The sequence below is a fragment of the Palaemon carinicauda genome, chromosome 1 (assembly GCF_036898095.1).
Source record: "Palaemon carinicauda isolate YSFRI2023 chromosome 1, ASM3689809v2, whole genome shotgun sequence".
In the NCBI taxonomy this organism is placed as follows: Eukaryota; Metazoa; Arthropoda; class Malacostraca; order Decapoda; family Palaemonidae; genus Palaemon; species Palaemon carinicauda.
The window spans coordinates 6912306-6923188 of record NC_090725.1 but is presented as its reverse complement, the minus strand read 5'-3'; the positions used below and the strand labels follow the sequence as shown (position 1 = coordinate 6923188).

The following is a 10883-nucleotide window of genomic DNA, read 5'->3' as shown; positions in this document are numbered from 1 at the left end:
TCTTTAGGGGAAGAAGGTAAACGTTTCTAGAGTGATCTAGTGTTTAGTCTCTTTCCAACCACTGATTTATCTTTCATTAGATTTTTCTGTTATATTGTAATTCTGTTTTCGCAATTACTAACTTTGAAAGGATAGAATTGCGTATTTCAGGTACAAACCACTTAAAGTTTCGAGTTCAGTGAAATAAGTGCAAACAGAAATCAAAGTGATAAGTGATTAGTGCGTGAGGGTACTTTTGTGCGCGCCAGTCGTCCTCCCAGTCCGGGACCTCTTGCAAACTCCCAAGCCCAGGGGAGAAGCAATGTCGAAGGGCAAAAAGGGCATAAGGGTTCAGCAGGCCTTGATCGGCGCACAGAAGTATTCTCGGTGGTTGTGGGCGTGTCTTAACGAGACCGTCACTCCCACCCGCAGACGATTGAGCCCTTATTTTGCTCGTCTGCAGAAGAGATTAGGGGAGAAAATAAAGGCAGAGTAACGCTGGTCTCAGGTCTCAAAACTTCTTAAACGTTAAGTCCAGACCTATGCCAGACGTACGAAGTTAAAGTTCACAACCCGAATGCAGTCATTGGGTTAGCTCTGACTCTCCTAAGTCATCAGTTGATTACACTCCGACTAAGAGGAGTAAGGTTCTGCCACAACAGATCTCTGCTGTTAAGGCTTTACCTCAGCAGAACTTAGTGTCTGCCGACCCCAAGTTAACTCTACTGCAGTCCATACAGTCACAACTTTCGGTCTTGATGCGTGAGTGTCGGGCTGAGAGTGTTGCACCGCCTGCACTCCCTCCACCTGTTCTCGCTCCGCCTGTGCTCGCCCAGCCTGCACCTGCTCCGCCTGTGCTCGCCCAGCCTGCACCTGCTCCGCCTGGTCGCAGCACCATCTGCCAGGCGTACGATGTTGTGAACTCTACTACAGTCCATGCAAGCACAGCTTTCGGACTTGTTGAGTGAGTGTCGGGCTGAGAGTGTTGCTCCTCCGCCTCCGCCTACACTCCCTCCTCCTATACTCGCTCCGCCTGATCAGAGTACCATCTGCCAGGCGTACGATGTTGTGGACTCTACTACAGTCCATGCAAGCACAGCTTTCGGACCTGATGCGTGAGTGTCGTGCTGAGAGTGTTGCTCCTCCTGCACCTGTGGTGCACCAACCTCCTGCACCCGTTCAGCCTGTGCTGCTCCCGCCTGCACCGGTGGTGCACCTACCTCCTGCACCCGTTCAGCCTGTGCTGCACCCGCCTGCACCGGTGGTGCACCAACCTCCTGCACCCGTTCAGCCTGTGCTGCACCCGCCTGCACTCGCTGCACCCAGTCGCAGCTCCATCTGCCAGGCGTACGATGTTGAACCACTTTCTGTGTTCACTATTCCCAGTGTTGTTCAGCATCAGCCTTCTTTAAGGCAACCTTCGGTTTGGGATCAGGAGGATTACTCCACTCTTCCTCCTCCTCCCCTGGCTGCTCCACCGGCGGTGCAACTCTCGGTGGAGGTACAACAACCTCTTCCACCTGTGAGTCAGTCTCCTCTGCTGCTGCACCGAGCTCTACCCGTGCACCCTGATCCTGCTCCTCAGACATCTCTGCTTGCGGGAACTTTACCTTGTTCTGCACAGCCTCGGTCTCTTCACGCTCCACTCATACCACAGGAACAGGAACGGACTACTCCGCCTCCGTCCTCCGCTCAGCTGGTGCAATCCTTGGGTGCAACTCTTGCTAGGAGTCAACCTCCTTCACCCTTGCACCTGCCTTCTGCTCCGTCTGTTGTTCAGCCTATGCAGTCTGAACCTCAGGTTTTCCCTCAAGTTGAGGAAACCTCTGTTGTTGTTCCAGCTCGTTCTGACTCTGCTGTTCAGCATACCATGGTTTAAACCCCATGCAAGCATGCATGAAGCACTGGTCATGGAATTTCTGAGAAATGTTAAACGCCATGCACACGCTCTGCTTTCCTTTCAGCAGGCTCTGCTTACAGCAGGCTCTACTTCCTACATGCTCAGCATTCAGCATGCTCTGCATACAACATGCTCTGCATACAGCATGCTCTGCATTCAGCATGCTCTGCATACAGCATACTCTGCATACATCATGCTCTGCATACCTTACCGCATGCTTCTCAACACATCTTGGGTTGTTGCCAACTCACTAGACTGTCAAGCAGTTTCATAACGTTGCCTTCTAGTCTGCTGCTTTGCACCAGTGAACCCTCACTCAGAGAACTTAGCTTTTCTAGGATAAGGTCCCTGTAGATGAGAAAGTTCTTTTCTCCCTCCTTCTGATATTCCCTTGAGGACTCTGTCATTTGGAGGGAGCCTTTAGCTGCATAACCTCTCAAAACTTTTATTTAAGCATAACATGCTTACAGGGAAGGTAATGGTTACACTTCAGCCGCTAATCCCGTCTGTTACCACACCTGCTCCCATAGACCTTGAGCTGTGTTGCATGACATGCAGTCCAAGCTTAGTCCTTGTTAGAGGATTTTTTTGTTTACGGAGTCAATGTGTCACGGGGAAGACGTTCAACAACCAACAGAAGGGACTTGTTGTGACGCAGTGGGCAACCTCAGCAACTCGTTAAGAAGTTGTCTGTACGACCCAGACAGTCTAGACAGATTCGGGTTGTCACTGTACTTCCTCGCTTGCCCATGATTGACAGTTTACAGACTGTGCAGCAGTATCATGATCTTGTGTCCGGCTCCGTCAGACGACTGGCTTTTAAGAGCTCCCTCAAGTCGTCGCTGTCTGGAGATTTTCAAATGGAATATGGATCTGACCAAGGAACTGGGCCTCCTGGTCAATTTTGAGGAGTCTCAGCTCGTTCCATCCCAGACCATTGTCTCCTTGGGTATGGATCTTCAGAGTCGAGCTTTTCGGACTTGTCCGTCGGCCCCAAGGATCTTCCAAGCCCTAGAATGCATCCAGAGCATGCTGAGAAGGAACCGATGCTTAGTCAGGCAGTGGATGAGTCTAACAGGGACACTTTCATCGCTGGCCCTGTTCATCGAGTTAGGGAGACTCCACCTCCGCCCCCTTCAGTATCATCTAGCTGCTCACTGGATAAAGGACATGACGCTAGAGACGGGCTCAGTTCCTGTTTCCGAAGAGATGAGGTCTACTCTAACGTGGTGGAAGAACAGCATTCTTCTCAAGGAAGGTCTACCATTGGCTGTTCAGTCCTCCGACCACCGTCTCTTCTCGGACACATCGGACACGGGCTGGGGTGCGACACTGGACGGACAGGAATGCTCGGGAACATGGAATCAGGAGCAAAGGACACTTCACATCTATTGCAAGGAGTTGTTGGCAGTTCATTTGGCCTTGATAAACTTCAAGTCCCTCCAGCTTAACAAGGTGGTGGAGGTGAACTCCGACTACACCACAGCCTTGGCTTACATCTCCAAGCAGGGAGGGACTCATTCGAGGAAGTTGTTCGAGATCGCAAGGGACCTCCTCATTTGGTCAAAAGATCGAAAGCTCACGCTGGTAACGAAGCTCATTCAGGGCGATATGAATGTCATGGCAGATCGCCTCAGCCGGAAGGGTCAGGTCTTCCCCACAGAGTGGACCCTTCACAAGAATGTTTGCAGCAGACTTTGGGCCCTGTGGGATCAGCCAACCATAGATCTATTCGCTACCTCGATGACCAAGAGGCTCCTCTTGTATTGTTCTCCGATTCCAGACCCAGCAGCAGTTCGCGTGGATGCCTTTCTGCTGGATTGGTCCCATCTCAACCTGTATGCATTCCCGCCGTTCAAGATTGTCAACAGGGTACTTCAGAAGTTCGCCTCTCACAAAGGGACACGGCTGACGTTGGTTGCTCCCCTCTGGCCCGCGAGAGAATGGTTCACTGAGGTACTGCAATGGCTGGTCGACGTTCCCAGGACTCTTCCTCCTAGAGTGGACCTTCTGCGTCAACCTCACGTAAAGAAGGTACTCCCAACCTCCACGCTCTTCGTCTGACTGCCTTCAGACTATCGAAAGACTCTCAAGAGCTAGAGGCTTTTCGAAGGAGGCAGCCAGAGCGATTGCCAGAGCAAGGACGACATCCACTCTCAGAGTCTATCAGTCTTTATGGGAAGTCTTCCGAAGCTGGTGCAAGGCCAATGCAGTTTTCCTCAACCAGTACCAATGTAACCCAGATTGCTGACTTCCTGTTACATCTAAGGAACGTAAGCTCCCTATCAGCTCCTACGATCAAGGGTTACAGAAGTTTGTTGGCAGCGGTTTTCCGCCACAGAGGCTTGGATCTTTCCTCCAACAAAGATCTACAGGACCTCCTTAGGTCTTTTGAGACCTCAAAGGAACGTCGGTTGTCCACTCCAGGCTGGAATCTAGACGTGGTCCTAAGGTTCCTAATGTCATCAGGATTTGAACCGCTCCAATCAGCCTCTTTTAAGGACCTCACATTAAAAAACTCTTTTCCTCGTGTGCTTAGCAACAGGTAAAAGAGTAAGTGAGATCCACGCCTTCAGCAGGAACATAGGTTTCACATCTGAAACGGCTACATGTTCCTTACAGCTCGGTTTTTTGGCTAAAAACGAGCTTCCTTCCCGTCCTTGGCCTAAGTCGTTCGAGATCCCAAGCCTGTCCAACATGGTGGGGAACGAACTGGAGAGAGTACTTTGCCCAGTTAGAGCTCTTAAGTACTATCTAAAGGTCAAAACCATTACGAGGACAATCAGAAGCCTTATGGTGTGCTATCAAGAAGCCTTCTCTACCAATGTCTAAGAACTCAGTTTCTTACTACATCAGGCTTCTGATTAGAGAAGCAAATTCTCATCTGAAGGAAGAAGACCTTGCTTTGCTGAAGGTAAGGACACATGAAGTGAGAGCTGTGGCTACTTCAGTGGCCTTCAAACAGAACCGTTCTCTGCAGAGTGTTATGGATGCAACCTATTGGAGAAACAAGTCAGTGTTCGCATCATTCTATCTCAAAGATGTCCAGTCTCTTTACGAGTACTGCTACACCCTGGGTCTATTCGTAGCAACGAATGCAGTAGTAGGCGAGGGCTCAGCCACTACATTCCCATAATCCCATAACTTTTTAACCTTTCTCTTGAATACTTTTTATGGGTTGTACGGTCGGCTAAGAAGCCTTCCACATCCTTGTTGATTTGGCGGGTGGTCAATTCTTTCTTGAGAAGCGCCAAGGTTAAAGGTTGTGATGAGGTCCTTTAGTATGGGTTGCAGCCCTGTATACTTTAGCACCTTTGAGTTGATTCAGCCTCCCAAGAGGAACGCTGCGCTCAGTAAGGAAGACGATCTTATTAAAGGCAGAGTAACGGTTCAAGTCGACTTCCTTACCAGGTACTTATTATTTCATTGTTATTGTGGATAACTGATTATATGAAATATGGGATACTTAGCTATCCTTTAATCTTGTACACTGGTTTTCACCCACCCCCCTGGGTGTGAATCAGCTACATGATTATCGGGTAAGTTTAATATTGAAAAATGTTATTTTTATTAATAAAATAAATTTTTGAATATACTTACCCGATAATCATGATTTAATCGACCCTCCCTTCCTCCCCATAGAGAACCAGTGGACCGAGGAATAATTGAGGAGGTGTCAACAAGAAGTACTTGAGTACCTGGCCACAGGTGGCGCTGGTAAATACACCCCCTTCTAGTATTGTGATAGCTGGCGTATCCCTCCATAGAATTCTGTCGGGCAACGGAGTTGACAGCTACATGATTATCGGGTAAGTATATTCAAAAATTTATTTTATTAATAAAAATAACATTTTACACTTAAGTAAAAACATTTAAGGCTTACGCCTTAGTCTAAACCATAGATGGCCATGACCTTTATTATAGATATTTCATTGTAATTGTCAGGTTATGGAAAATTTCAGTGGTGACCATGTTGTGCTGGAGTGGTGTCTGGAGTAAGGTCATCTCTCCAAGAATATAGCACGGTTTGGAAGGGTTACAGTGCACAAAGGACAAGGATTCTCTCAAGCAAAGGGATTAAATTTTATTTTCCTCGGTTATAAATTTTCTATTTCATTTCGACTGTTGTAATTAAATATAAATTATACGATTTCTTTAATTTACCCTGTCACCATTAATTTGTATATCATTGCATGATTCAAGTAAAAAGTTTTTCCATAAAATCTGAATATAGGGTAAATAAAAGAAATAGAAAATGGAATAGAAAAAGACTATACAATACTCATAAATGAAATGACTTGAAAAAATGGAATTAGTTTAGAAATACAAACAAAAAATCATAGGAAAATGAAATAACAAAAATATGACAATGATTTGCATTAGTAGTATCATTCAGAACAAACACCAATACTGTAAATTAAAACTGAAAACTTTTACTAGACACAGAAGGAAGTACAAATAGCTTTAGTTGAAATTTACAGCTAACGGATTTTCAGCTATTTTGCCTAGAATATAGTGAATAAGTGTAATAACAACAATGTAAAATTATTCAGTAAAAATAATTGTGTATGTTGAAAACTTTGGTCGGAAGCTAGTGTTGTGATGTGTTTCTTCTTTAAGTATTTTTTAAGCATTTGAGAATATGGGAAACTCATAGAACATTGTTTTGAAAAAGATGAACAAACGATGTACCATATATGACCTATATAAAAAGACAGATTAAAAGAAAGAAACGTTCAACCAAAAAAAAAAAAAAAAATATTACTCCATCCCGGGATGCGCCGTTACAAAGGCAAAAACCTTGACTATGAACCAGTCAAGTGCCAACCTATAGATAGCAGCAAGAGCCTAAACAACAAACAATTACTGTATCCCAAATAAATAATATCCGAAACAGCTGAGCACTGACTGTCACATATTAGGCTATACCGGTAAGATAACTTCTAAACTTAAGGACTTAGCCTAAAATATATTAATGAATCTGTGATGCTGAAATAAAGCTATCGATGAACACATACTACTGGCTAAAACAAGTTGATACTTTGCCTTGCGGAGACGAGTATTATTGTACTTAATTGGCATCGCATCATACTTCACCCAAGAAACGACTTGTGTCTTATATCGACGTGTGTATAAACCTATAAAGTCTAGATTTACGAACATCTGTATTCCCTAACTGCGTTTACCTCTGAAATGTCTCTTGTCTAGAAGCCCATTTAAAGGCAAGAGAAGTAACCTGAGCCTCTTAGAATTTGGCTGGTTTAACCTTATTCCTTTCTTTTCTAGATAAATGGATGAGTTTGCAGACAAGCTAATGTGTTTAGGTAAACCTGAAAAATTAAATGAAAGTACTAAAAGTTTTTTACTGAACGAGTCACAGATGTGTGACAGGTTTGTGCAAACTGGATAGGTACGGTCCTCGGACACCCCTTTAAGGGTATACTCGGACGCGAACGACCCCGACGCCAAAAAAAATTCTTGAAAAATCAGTTTTTGCAGTAACCTCCTTTTTTCTTTTGCCAAAAAAAACTTCAATGAATGCTTAAAACAACTGTAAAGATAAATACTACTCATCTGCAGAAAAACTATTTATTATAAATATTTTTAAAAATTAAGTAGAAAAAAAAAAAGACCTGACATAAAAATTCATAAAAAAAAAGTTTATACATATATACACAAATCCTTTTAGGAATTGATTCTTGAATGTTTAGGACACATCTTGATGTATTTTGGATGAAGTCAGACCCATGGAGGTGAAGATCTGAAATGAGAAAAAAAGGGTAACTTTTTTTGGCCAAAAAAAATTGTCCAAATTTCATGAATTTTTTTGGGTACCCAAATGAAATAGGAAGTGGCTAATTTTTTTAGGGAATAAACATATATTATCCTAAAATAGAAATATGTAAAAAAATCTTCATTATTTTGTAAATTACATTTATATCAGGGGCCATATCTAAAGGTAATTTTTTGAGTACTTGGAAATTTCGTAAAAAAATACATATATTTAATATATAATATGATATTTATGCAGGTAAAAATATACCAAAATATCACAAATTCTATAGGGAACAAGAATATATATAGATAGGGCAGCTTACGCTTCGGATATGTCCACAAAATGGCCGCCAACCACACTGACTCAGACTCCCTAATCTGCCACTTGAAATGTAGGAAGGGTATGTCAATTTCAAGGTGTTATTTACTAATCTAATTATTATTGGATATGCATAAAAATTGTATGGTGGGTTGCTGGATAATTGTCGATTATTTTACGACTATAAAATTAAAATTCTGACCCAAAAATTTTTTTTGAAAGGAAATAAAATCGAAAAAAAAAAAATGTAAAACAATATTTTAGCTAAAAAAATTTGATGATATTCAATGAAAATAAAAGTAAACAAAATTTTCCGACAAATAAACATCTAGAGGAATCATTACTCTGTGATAGTTCCTTAGTACGTAGTAATTTTGAAAGAATTGGGATAAAACGAAAAAATGGCAATCACCGGAAAATCGAACACATACCTATATATACGCCATATCTGGCTAAAAAAAAGATAGGCATGGGTAGCCAGATCATCTAGAAACACTTTCCAACACTATAAAAATATAAGTTTTGCGACACTACTTGCCAATTCCTTACGGTAACATGACTAAGCAAAAAAATGCAAAACAAATAAAAAGGGGCACTCGTGGAAAAATGGCCATTCTAATATACGGCATTTCAGAAAAAAAAATTTCAGCCACGTGCTAGGCAAACCATCAAGGCATATTTTCCGACAAATAAACATATAAATGAAATATTACTCTGTGATAGTTCCTTAGTACGTAGTAATTTTGAAAGAAATGGGAAAAAACGAAAAAATGGCAATCACAGGAAAATCGAACACATACTTATATATACGCCATATCTGGCTAAAAAAAAAATAGGCATGGGTAGCCAGATCATCTAGAAACACTTTCCAACACTATAAAAATATAAGTTTTGCGACACTACTTGCCAATTCCTTACGGTAACATGACTAAGCAAAAAAATGCAAAACAAATAAAAAGGGGCACTCGCGGAAAAATGCCCAACATTCTAATATACGGCATCTCAGATAAAAAAAAAAGACATGCACGTGTTAGCCCAACCATCAAGGCACACTTTCTAACACATAAACATGAAAAAAAAATCAATAATATACGGCAATTCCTTACTACGTAGTAAATTTTTACAAATATTGAAAAAAAAACAGAAATTGGCAACCGCAGTTAAATACCCAATATACCAATAACTACGTCGTATCTGACAAAAACAAAATCACGCATGGGTAGCCAGATCATCTAGACACACTTTCCAACATTAAAAAAGCAAAAGTTTTACGACACTATTTCGCAATATCTTACGGAAAAATGACTTGGCAAAAAAATTAAAAAAAATTAAAAAGGGACACTCGCGGTAAAATGCCCGACATTCTAATATACGACATCTCAGATAAAAAAAAAGACATGCACGTGTTAGCCCAACCATCAAGGCACACTTTCTAACACATAAACATGAAAAAAAAATGAATAATATACGGCAATTCCTTACTACGTAGTAATTTTTACAAATATTGAAAAAAAAACAGAAATTGGTAACCGCAGTTAAATACCCAATATACCAATAACTACGCCGTATCTGACAAAAACAAAGTCATGCATGGGTAGCCAGATCATCTAGACACACTTTCCAACACTAAACAAGCAAAAGTTTTACGACACTATTTGGCAATATCTTACGGAAAAATGACTTGGCAAAAAAATGAAAAAAAATGAAAAAGGGGCACTCGCGGTAAAATGGTCCTCGTGGTGATGAACGACATTTTAACTAAAAAAAAAAACATGCACATGGTAGCCAAACAATCCACCAAGACTTTCCACAACTGATAACCTATACAAGTTGCACCATTCTATGACAATTTCATAATACGTAATAACTTTGATAATTATGCAAACTACCTCAGAAGGGTAAACTCGGACGCGAACGACCCCGACGCGTCTCAGAAATCGGGGAAGGAGTACAGCTACAGCAATGCACATCTGGACACTACTAGAGCGTGTAGGGGAGACACCTCCTGCAGGTCGATCACCCACAAATTCAGTCACAGGGGTGAGTCACGTGAGAAAAACCTGTTTTTTTTTGACGCTCGGGGTCGCAAACGACCCACCGTACCTATCCAGGGTTAATTGGCATCGCATCATACTTCACCCAAGAAACGACTTGTGTCTTATATCGACGTGTGTATAAACCTATAAAGTCTAGATTTACGAACATCTGTATTCCCTAACTGCGTTTACCTCTGAAATGTCTCTTGTCTAGAAGCCCATTTAAAGGCAAGAGAAGTAACCTGACATGACAATTAGGCTATTCCTACACGAATTTATACTATATCCCTTCAATAGAAGTATGACATCAGCGGATGGGAAATGATTTCCAAAAAATCAATAATGTAGTTATAATTACCAGAGAATTGGTAATACAGTAAAACTTTACCTAATTACCTACATGTGGTAGGGAAGCTTCTCCACCTGTCACTCAGCTAGACACTCACTTTTGACTTCAGTCACAAACAGTACACATACTCTTGTTGCCTCTTAGAATTTGGCTGGTTTAACCTTATTCCTTTCTTTTCTAGATAAATGGATGAGTTTGCAGACAAGCTAATGTGTTTAGGTAAACCTGAAAAATTAAATGAAAGTACTAAAAGTTTTTTACTGAACGAGTCACAGATGTGTGACAGGTTTGTGCAAACTGCCATTAATCTCATCGGTATTATTGTACTGTATTACAGGGTAATGTTATCTAGGGAAAAAACTATTTTCTTCTATAGAAAAAGGTCCGTTCTCTTCTGAAATGACACTCGTTCCTGTTGGCAATGAATAGTTTCAGATATATATATATATATATATATATATATATATATATATATATATATATATATATATATATATATATATATATATATATATATATATATAT

The 10883-nt window shown here is 41.4% G+C and overlaps 1 protein-coding gene across 1 annotated transcript in view; it reads left to right on the top strand.

Moving 5' to 3' along the window:
* Positions 1 to 6698: 6698 nt before the first annotated feature.
* Positions 6699 to 10883, top strand: part of LOC137646703 (uncharacterized) — an 86023-nt gene continuing 81838 nt past the window's right edge. The window contains exon 1 of the mRNA XM_068379813.1: positions 6699 to 6810. The gene's annotated coding sequence lies outside the window, so the exon portion shown is untranslated. The remainder of the gene's footprint in view (positions 6811 to 10883) is intronic.